The sequence below is a fragment of the Vicia villosa genome, linkage group LG2, assembly GCF_029867415.1.
Source record: "Vicia villosa cultivar HV-30 ecotype Madison, WI linkage group LG2, Vvil1.0, whole genome shotgun sequence".
Lineage (NCBI taxonomy): Eukaryota > Viridiplantae > Streptophyta > Magnoliopsida > Fabales > Fabaceae > Vicia > Vicia villosa.
Window position 1 is genome coordinate 180,196,640 of NC_081181.1, and position 11,768 is coordinate 180,208,407.

Consider the following 11,768-nt stretch of genomic DNA (forward strand, 5'->3'; position numbering starts at 1 on the left):
ACATTTTGCTTTTTGTCCTCTTTGCCGCCAAGGATATCTGCAACAGAAATTATCTTCTTCTTAGGTACCCACAATTTCTTGGGTCCTTTCTTGTTAGTTCTCCTCAAGTTCTGATTGAACTTGGGTTTAGCAAAATATTTAACAGGAGGAACATCATGATATTCTTTAGGTTTGTCAGCATGATATTTCTTAGGATGTGTCACAAGCTTCTTGGTGTGAACAGTGTTAAACTTCTGTGCATGTGAAGTGAGCCTAATATCATGTGCATGGCCATATTTGAACTGATCATACAATGGCTTGTATGTGATCTTCAGATCATCAATAGGTTCAAATTTATGTGAGGTATCACCCTCATAGCCAAAACCAAACCTTCTGTTTCCAGAAACACCATATATCATAGAAGCAAGATGACTTCTGCCAATACTTCTAGATAAGAACTTTCTGAAGCTCGAGTCATATTCTTTCAGAATATGATTCATGCTAGGAATGGATTTTTCTGTTTCAGAAGGAGATCCACTATCTTTGGATAGATTTAAAACTTTTTCCTTCAGTTCAAAATTTTCCAATTCCAGCTTCTTAGTTTCAAGTTCAAACAGCTTTTTCAGCTTTTTGTATTTGATACTAAGATGAGCCTTGAGTTCCAGAAGTTTTGTTAAACTGGAAACTAACTCTTCTCTAGATAGTTCAGAAAATACCTCTTCAAAATCTGATTCTGATGTAGATTCTGATCCATCATCTTCTGTAGCCATCAGCGTGAAGTTGGCCTGCTCTCCTTCAGAGTCTGATTCTGATTCTGATTCAGAATCATCCCATGTTGCCATAAGACCTTTCTTCTTATGAAACTTCTTCTTGGGATTCTCCTTCTGAAGTTTTGGACACTCGTTCTTGTAATGTCCAGGCTCATTGCACTCATAGCAGACAGCCTTCTTCTTGTCAGATCTTCTGTCACCAGAAGATTCTCCACGTTCAAATCTCTTTGAACTTCTGAAGCCTCTGAACTTCCTTTGCTTGCTCTTCCAGAGTCGGTTCACCCTTCTGGAGATCATGGACAGTTCATCTTCTTCTTCAGATTCTGATTCTTCAGGATCTTCTTCTCTAGCCTGAAAAGCGTTAGTGCATTTTTTAACATTAGATTTTAATGCAATAGACTTACCTTTCTTCTGAGGCTCGTTTGCATCCAGCTCTATTTCATGGCTTCTCAAGGCACTGATAAGCTCTTCCAAAGAAACTTCATTCAGATTCTTCGCAATCTTGAATGCAGTCACCATTGGACCCCATCTTCTGGGTAAGCTTCTGATGATCTTCTTTACATGATCAGCCTTGGTGTAGCCTTTGTCCAGAACTCTTAATCCAGCAGTCAGAGTTTGAAATCTTGAAAACATCTTCTCAATGTCTTCATCATCCTCCATCTTGAAGGCTTCATATTTCTGGATTAGAGCAAGAGCTTTAGTCTCCTTGACTTGAGCATTTCCCTCATGGGTCATTTTCAATGACTCATATATATTATGGGCAGTTTCCCTGTTAGATATCTTCTCATACTCAGCATGAGAGATAGCATTCAGCAAAACAGTCCTACATTTATGATGATTCTTGAAATCTTTCTTTTGATCATCAGTCATTTCGCTTCTCGTGAGCCTTACACCAGTAGCTTTAACAGGATGTTTGTAACCATCCAGCAGAAGATCCCATAGATCAGCATCCAGACCAAGAAAGTAACTTTCCAATTTATCTTTCCAATATTCAAAGTTTTCACCATTGAATATTGGTGGTCTGGTATAACCATTGTTACCATTGTATTGCTCAGCAGAGCCAGATGTAGATGCAGTTGGATTTGATTGAGATTCACCAGCCATCTTTTACTTAAGCGTTTTTCTCTTCCTGAATCTTTTCTAAACACGGTTAAGTGCTTGCACCTTAGAACCGGCGCTCTGATGCCAATTGAAGGATAGAAAAACACTTAGAAAGGGGGGGTTTGAATAAGTGTAGTTTAAAAACTTGAAAGATAAAAACAATTTGCACAGTTATTTTTATCCTGGTTCGTTGTTAACTAAACTACTCCAGTCCACCCCCACGGAGTGATTTACCTCACCTGAGGATTTAATCCACTAATCGCAACAGATTACAGTGGTTTTCCACTTAGCCCACGACTAAGTCTTCTAGAGTATCCTGATCACAACCTGATCACTCTAGGAACAAATGCTTAGACACAAGCTAAGACTTTCTTAGAGTATCCTGACCACCACGTGATCACTCTAATTACAACTGCTTAGACACAAGCTAAGACTTCCTAGAGTATCCTGATCAACACTTGATCACTCTAGTTACTTACAAATTAATGTAATCAATTCTAAGAGTATTACAATGCTTCTGAAAAGCTATAATCACAACAGTGATATTTCTCTTAACGTTTCAGCTTAATCTCACTAATATATTACAACAGCAATGTAGTGAGCTTTGATGAAGATGAAGTTTCTGAGCTTTGAGTTTGAACAGCGTTTCAGCAAGTTTTTCAGAATTGGTTCTTTTCAAAATCGTCAACCTTGCTTCTCATCAGAACTTCATTTTTATAGGCACTTGAGAAGATGACCGTTGGGAGCATTTAATGCTTTGCGTGTTCCGTACAGCATTGCATTTAATGTTTCACGCTTTTGTCAACTACCTCGAGCCTTGTTCACGCTGTGTCTACTGACGTTGCCTTTAATAGCTTCCAACGTTCCTTTTGTCAGTCAGCGTAGCCTGCCACCTGTACTTTCTTCTGATCTGATGTTTGTGAATAAAACGTTTGAATATCATCAGAGTCAAACAGCTTGGTGCATAGCATCTTCTTGTCTTCTGACCTTGAAGTGCTTCTGAGCGTGATACCATGAGAGCTTCAGTGCTTCTGCTTCTGATCTCAAGTTCTTCTGATGCTTCCATAGACCCATGTTCTGATTCTGCCTTGACCATCTTCTGATGTCTTGCCAGACCATGTTCTGATGTTGCATGCTGAACCTTCTGAGACAAAGCTTCTGAGCGCTGATTTGTGCATACTCTTTATATATTTCCTGAAAGGGAATTTGCAATGTATTAGAGTACCACATTATCTCACACAAAATTCATATCCTTGTTATCATCAAAACTAAGAATATTGATCAGAACAAATCTTGTTCTAACAAATATATGGTATTTTTTCATACATTACTTGATATGGTGATTTGTGTTTTAGGATGGGAGTAGGTACTTTATTATAATGAATGTGACAAATTTGAGGGCATAAGACCAATATGATTTAGACAATTTTGACTGATATAAAAGGGCTTTTCCAATATTCAATAAATGTTGACGCTTTCTTTTAACCCTATAATTTTTTTTGTGGCTTTTCAACACAAGATTATTGATGGATCATGCCTTTTGATGCATATAATTGGCATAGCATGAAATTCAAGACCATTTTCTATCCTTAAAAATTTAAGTGTAATGTTGAAATGGGTAATGATCATAGCTGTGAATTTTGGACATGCTGAGAAACCTCATACTTTTTTTGAGCAGTATGGTCCATACAAATCTTGTATGGTCATCAATAATAGGTTAGAAATATTTATGATTATGAACATAATGAATGGATAAATGGCCCCAAATATCAAAATGCAAAAGTTCAAATTTACAAAAAATAAATTGGATGACTAACATTGAAAGATAACTTTATTTAGTAGGCTAAATGACATATACCATATGTGGAATTACTATAAAAATTAATGAATAATTTTGAGACATTTCCTTAATTCTTTTATGAGGTACATGACCTAATCTCAAATTCCAAATAGTTTACTTAGGTATTACAAAGTTATTGATATTTGTATTTATGATAAAAATAGTGTATTGCATATGTTGGCTTGGGTTTCAAGGTATTGAGATGTGGCTTGGTCTATAGAGTTTTGAGAAGTGACTTGGGCTACAAGGTTAGGTCCATCTACGTATGACCTATAAAATCTTTCTACTTGAGTACTCATCCTCTTTATATTCAATTCTTGCATAATACAATTACCAACAAAAAAAATAGAAGAACAAATTAAAGCTTTGCATGTTTTGAGATAAAAATTAAATTCAAATGTAAATATGGTGAAAACAAGACATTAGTAAGATACAAAGGAGGTGAAAAAGTAATGTTTCCATCATAATTGACTATGACACAATTATCATTAAGGGGACATACGTTCACAAGTTTTATTTGATAAAATGAACTAAATAAGAATAAAGATGAACATATATGATCAGTCCAAGATCCATGAACAAGTAAGACTGATAGGTTTAGAGATACTATTATATTTGACACCTCATGTAGATTCCATAAGTAAATGAATTGTTGAAATATGATTTGTGATTGAAGTCTGAAGTGAGTTGGCCAAATTTACTTATTGGAGCAAGTTTACAAGTTGATCATATCGATCTTAAGAAATATGAGCATCATTACTTGTATAAGTATTCTATAATGTTTCATCAACGGGTTTGTTAGGGAGTATGAGGAGTGTCTATAGAAAGTATCAATGGGTCCCTCCTTGACATCACATATCCACCCAAAACCTTAAGGCATTAAAGGTATGAGTCCATCCTCGTATAAACCCAACACATCCTCCATTTCTAGTTGATGAGAGACTTATCCACTCACAATTGAATCCTAACAATATCCCTCACAAGTATAAGTGACCCACACCACTAGCCTTGATCCATATTAGGATCCACTTCTGCTTCCCCACCGGGCCTAACCAGACTTTAATACCACTTTTTGGAGAGTGTCTACTAGAAGTGTCAATGGGCTAAATATTCATGGATCCAAGAGACCTCGATATCACATATCCACCCAAAACCTTAAGGCATTAAGGGGTATGGGTCTTTCCTTTTATAAGCCCAACATTTCCTGTATTTCTAGTTGATGTGGGACTTATCCACTCACAATTAAATCCCAACAAAGTTGAAGTGATTCATTTCTATCCAACTGACTCACATACTAAACAAACTTATGCTTATTGAAATTAAGGTGTCCATGCTTTTAATAGCAAAGATTTAGAGTAGAACCACTTATATGGAAAAAGGTGCAAACTCTATTTGAATTCATTGAAATTTTGGAATGTACCTTTTTTTTTCTTTCTTGAAATCAGATCTTTAGGGTGCATGAATCATAATGGAATTTTCTTCAATTGGCATCAAACTATTGTGATTGATTTCTTCTTCAATCACAAGTTAGTAAATGCAATTAATAGAGGGTAAATGGTGTATAAGCAAAACTTGAGTTTTTCCAATAAAAAAAAGTCATTCAATCCTATTAAAAATTGAATGGCTTGGTCTTCAAGTTTGTATTAACAAGCAAGTTACAGAGCATCATATCTGCATCTTTGAACACAAGTGCAAGCCGGTAAATGTAACGCCCCGGACTGCTTTCGAGATGATCGACTGACCGCACAAACCAACACGGGTCTTTTCAGCATGATTTGTCCTCACTCAAACGCTTTTCGGGAAACTTCCCAGAAGGTCACCCATCCCATAATTGCTCAAAGTCAAGCACTCTTAACTGTAGAGTTCTTATGGAACGGGCTACCAAAAAGAAGATGCATCTTGTTCGTATAGGTAGTAACGATCAATCCTTATAAGCGTTCCTTCAACCATGCTTCCCATACCTGCACGGCCTCAGGATCCCTCTCATTCCGATGTGGCGACCACTCCTTGCCATATTTGGCCTCGAGTGTTACATGCGGTGCAACCACCTTCCCCGCCTTCTTCGGCCTCGGGTGTTACATGTCCACGAGCTTCCGCATGGTTCGTCCTCGAACCACATCGTACTGGGAGAGGTCTGGCTCTAATACCATTTGTAACGCCCCAAACTATTTTTTGGATGATCGACTGACCCCACAAACCAACACGAGTCTTTTTAGCATGCTTTGACCTCACTCACACGCTCTCTGGGAAACTTCCCAGAAGGTCACCCATCCCAGAATTGCTCCAAGTCAAGCACGTTTAACTATGGAGTTCTTATGGAACGGGCTACCGAAAAGAAGATGCATCTTGTTGGTATAGGTAGTACCCATAAATCCTTATAAGCTTTCCTTCAACCATGCGTCACATACCTTCAAGGCCTCAGGATCCCTCTCATTCGATGTGGCGACCACTCCTTGCCATATTTGGCCTCGAGTGTTACATGCGGTGCTACCACCCCCGCCTTTTTCGGCCTCGGGTGTTACATGCCCACCAGCTTCCGCATGGTTCGTCCTCTAACCAAATCGTACTGGGAGAGGTCTGGCTCTAGTACCATTTGTAACGCCCCATATTGTTTTCTGGATGATCGACTGACCCCACAAACCAACACGAGTCTTTTCAGCATGCTTTGACCTCACTCACACGCTCTCTGGGAAACTTCCCAGAAGGTCACCCATCCCAGAATTGCTTCAAGTCAAGCATGCTTAACTATGGAGTTCTTATGGAACGGGCTACCGAAAAGAAGATGCATCTTATTGGTATAGGTAGTACCCATCAATCCTTATAAGCTTTCCTTCAACCATGCAGTCTCATACATGCACAGCCTCAGGATTCCTCTCATTTCGATATGGCGACCACCCTAGCCCTCTTTGGCCTCAGGTGTTACATGCGGTGCAACCACACCTCGCATTCTTTGTCCTCGGGTGTTACAGTAAAGATCGACGAGAATTTTGTTCTTCCCATAAGCTTTTTAATTCAAGAAAATATTATATGACTGATCTTGAATTCTGCTTGATATTGTTAACGGAAGAATGAAGAGTAAATATCTGAACACGGCCACTTTTGAGAATCATGCATAAAGATCATTCAATACATCCAAAACATTTTCATGATAAAAGATTGTTGACGCAATTTGATATAAGATAGAGTTTATGATCTATGAGTGAATGAAATGGTTATACCTTTCCCATTAAGCATGATTCAAATCATTAAATACACAAGTTTAAATGGATCCATCTATAAGTTTTAACTTTTTTCTTAGTTTTGAAAGTTCATTTCATAAATTGGCTCCACCTAAACCATTTAAGTGTAATAATTACATGTGTATATGCAAAATTCAAACATAATTTAAATTAATAATATAAAGGAAGAAGAGTATTTTTGAAGTTCTTCTATATTTTGATATAAGTGATTTTTAATTTTTTGAATTACTATTTCAAACATTTTTGAAGTATTAGTCCCTCGTATACCATCTATAAAAATAGTTTATTTTGTACTAGAATAAAGAATGTATGAGATGTAAAAGATAATTATCATGGAAAGACTGTTGATTTAATGGATCCAATGATCAAAAAGAGAATATCAGCAAAAGTTAGCACTCTAAAACTCAAATAAGTTTCTGAAATATGTGAAACAACGCAAATGTGAATGGGCATGATTCAAAGTCACACTTATATAAAGGTGACATTAAAAACCAAACTCCAAGTGATTTGGCTTGAATTGCAGAGGGTCATTGGATCTATCTCAAAAATGGAGATCAGAGAACTGAAGTGCTCTAGTGCAATGCTCTAAAATAGATATACTTATGTTCTTCAAACAATTGAGTGTGTTTACTTGGATTATTTTGCTAAGGGTGGCAAACGGGCATCTCCGCCACGTTTAGACTCGTCTCGCAAAAAAAAAGTGTGGCAGGGCAAGCATTATTGATGGCGAAATTCTAAAACCTTGATCTATCCTGTAAGAAAATTAGGGTGAGACAGCACGAGCCCGCGGGCACGGCGTCTTTAACGCCTAAACATTGCAAGAGTTTATGTTAATACCTGCGCCCGCAAAAAAATGTGACGAGAGAGGGAACATATTAAAGAGTCCGAACCTAAAATATTAGTCCGTCTTATTAAAAAGTATGGACAAAACAAACGTCTTCAACAGTCTAACTCATTTTACCACTCCTATATACTGCATAGTAGGGCTGATTCGACCTTTAACCAACCAAATAATCGCCATACAATTTGCCTTAACTTGCCTTAAATCTTAGCTTTTGAAAATATCTAAAGAATACCAAATAATGTGTTTTTATCATTTCTAAGATCATACAATTGGTTTAATTTAAATTGTTGTTCAATTAATCAATCTTAACTTTATCATGTCTAGTTTAATTTAAATTGTTGTTGTTCAATTAATCAATCTTAACTTTATCATGTCTAGTTGATTCAAAAGCTAAAATCAGTCATATGTCAATATTATGATGCAATTTATCTTTTGAACATTATCACGTCTTATGAAATCATTCAAAAACTAAATTCAATCTTATCCCAAAGTTGTGTGTCCCTCAAAGCAATGGATTCATTATTGAATTGGGTTGTTTTCTCTTTGATAATGAAAGACACTACACCTTTTATCTTTTGATTTGTTTTGGAACAAATTCATTAAAAGATGAGAGAAATAAAATGAAGCCAGGTTATGGTAGGTGGTTATATCTAAAATTAGAAAGAATGAGTTAAAATGGGATAAAATAATATTTTAGTTATATTGGATTTTCAATTATTGATTTCAATGTTTACAATGTTCCTACACACTTATATAGTATGAATTGTGATGTTTTATACTATTTTACTTGTATAGGAGATAAGATCAAATGACACTAATATGTCAAATTTTAATTTAACATTAAATTTAAACAGTTAATAGTACTCGATCAAGTGGTCATATCAATAGTCTAGTTTTTAAGAAAAAAATAGGCTATATATTTTTTAATTATTTTATTTTATTTAATATGACCGTTTGATTATTTCTTTTAATGATTGAGATTTGGTGTCAAATTAAAGTTTGACACCTTGATATCATTTGATCTTATCTCATTTCGGTCATTATTAATATAAAAAATATTTTTTTTAAAATTAATTGAATATTAATATTTTAATTGATTTTACATATTGATCATTGGTCTGTTATTCAAAAAATCCATAAAAATAATGATGTCCAATGACAAATATTCGTTACTTGTTTCCGCGATAAATATATAAAAATAATATATAATATATAATTCAAATCTTGAACTATATTAATTTTTGTTAAACTAATTTTTTCTTATAATGTGATGAAAGAGAGTATTAAATTTGACACGTGAACTTAAGCGATTGAAAATAGTTATGATTTGTTTATTTAATATTTTTAAAGTATATTTGTTTGTTAAAAAATAAGGAATATATAAGACAATATTTTTATACTCTATTTAATGCAGAAATTAATAATGAAATTGGAGAAGACATACGGCAATCGACAAACAATTAGGCAATTTTATAGCTTAAACACAAATTATTAAAAAAAAACTTAAACACAATTTTTTAGCTTAAACATAAATTATTAAAAAAATTCTTTAAAAAAGTGGGTAATGATAAAAAATTGAAAGTCACATTTTTATTTTCTTTTTATTTTTTGCCATTCATCATTTGTTTTGTGCTACAATTGCTTGCAGTTTATAATATTTTTATGAAGAAAATTTCTCAATGTTGTCAATCAAGAAAAGCAATAAATTATGGAAGAGGAGTGATATTCTTACTCCAAGAGTAAGTTATCAAGACTTACTTCACATCTTGACCATTACCATTAAGTTTACTCAATCTAATGGCTAAAAATAATAAGTAATTAAATGTGGAGAGAAAAAACTCATACTCGTTGATTTTAACCATTAGATTGAAAAAAATTAATGGTCAAGATGTGGAGTAAGTCTTGATAACTTACTCTTGGAGTAAGAATATTCCTCCTCACTATGGAATGTTTTCTTTGTTTGACAATATAGAAAGGTTATTCCAATACTCCAATTGGGATGGGGCTGGAACCACTTGATGTCAAAACTGACCCCATAAAGCAGACTAAACCGATGGTGAGAAAAACAAAGGAAGGTTATTCCAAAATACAACACTGAAAAATTTATTCCAAAATACAACATCAACACCATTATGTGAGATAGATTGCAAGGGCAAAAAAATGTTTTGTTCAAGGTTGATGTTAGAAGAACAACATACACCAGAGAACCTTGAATTTTTTTTTTCTATTTTACAATTCATAACAAAGAATGATGTGTACGAGTTTGGAGCGACTACATATAAGTTAAGTTTAGGGTAAAACTTAATTAAGGAGTTCTTTTATAGTAAAATTTGATTATATAATCCCTCCGTTATTACAGAAATCGAAGGAATATATCATTTAATTTACAAACAAAAATAAAATAAAAAGAAATACATCATTTTTAAAGAATTAAAAGCATAAAATGCATTTGATGGTATTCGAAATATGTCATGAATTATTTTTCTCCTTAATTGTATTAAAAGATTGAGCAAATATATGGTTTTTTTTAAATAAAACATGGTGTACCTTAACATTATACCTCGAATTTTTGTTGGGTGAGGTGAAAGTTTTGTCATGAAATGTATTATTTGTAGTAGTGATAGGAGATAATCCTCGTAGTATGTTTACGTGAGATCATCAAGTTAATTTGTTATCTAGTAGGTTATGCTCGTGGAGGCATATGTATGTTTGTCACAAGGGTCGGGTGGTTTTACTTGACTTGGTCCTTAATGTTATCACTATCTTCTTATCTTTCGTAAAGATGTTTATCAAGGTTTAGCATAAGATTGTTAGGATCCAAAAGAAGTTTCTTTGGGGTAGGGTTAAAGGAGATTTTAAGATTGTTTGGGTTAAGCGTTCAGATGTTTGTAAATCTAAGCATAAACTTTGGGTTGGGGATATAGAGTCTCTGCTTGGTTAACCTAGTCCTTTTGGCTAAATGGAAATGATGACTCGTTTTTGGTTTCACCTCACCTCTTAGGGGTAGACATGTTGGCTTCCACTCTACTTCATCTTGGTGGAAAAGATGTCTCTTCTACGATCGAGAGATGTGGATGTCCATAACTTTTTTATGGCGAGTCTCGATAAGGAAGTGGGATCAAACTTCCGTTCCTCCTCCTATAAGGATTTGTGGGTCTGAATTGCCCCTTTGCCTGTTAAGTTTTATAGACTAATCAATATCTTTGACCAATAGGATTGGACTGCGGGTCAGGCCGGAGAGCTTGTGGACGGTTATTTGACTTGGGTTATGATGTGGAAAATAGCTATCTATGTTTATTAGGAGGTGATGGTCCATAAGCTTCTTTTATACATTTAAGAGATGATCTTATATTCCTTTTAAGCGGAACTAGAGTCATTTTGACGATGATGTTTTCTCTGTCGCTTCAGTGTGACAAGTTTAGGTCTCCTCTAGTTAATATAAAGGATTGAGTTCTTCCTCTTACTATGGTAGTTGGGCCCCTTGGAAGTAGTTGTTTTCTTATAAAATCACCTTTAAGAGAAGGTTCCTACTAGATTTAATCTGTTTAGGCACGGGTTTTTGGTAGATCTTGAGATTATCCTTTGTCTATATTGTGGTCGGAGCCTAGACTTAATTACTCATTTGTTTGACTTGTGATATGGCGAATTCCATTTGGTATGATATTTTTAGGTGATTGGGGTGGTGTTTAGTTTTTCATAAGAATATTAGTTCTAATTTTTTGTTTATTAGATCGCTAGGTGTACAGTTAGGTTGAAGGGTGGTTTGGTTGCCATTCCACTCATTGATTTGGTTGATTTGAAAATCCCAGAATAATATTTATTTTGCTCCTCTACCACTACGAAGGATGTGGAAGATAAACGTATATTCTTAGCATGGAAATGGTATCTTGGTAGGGGACCCATTAGACTTAAGGAATTCGGTTTGTACTCGACAGTAGAGGCTGTCTCATACTTTTTTTTGGCTTCATGACTCAATCTTGGTAGTTACAGGATCA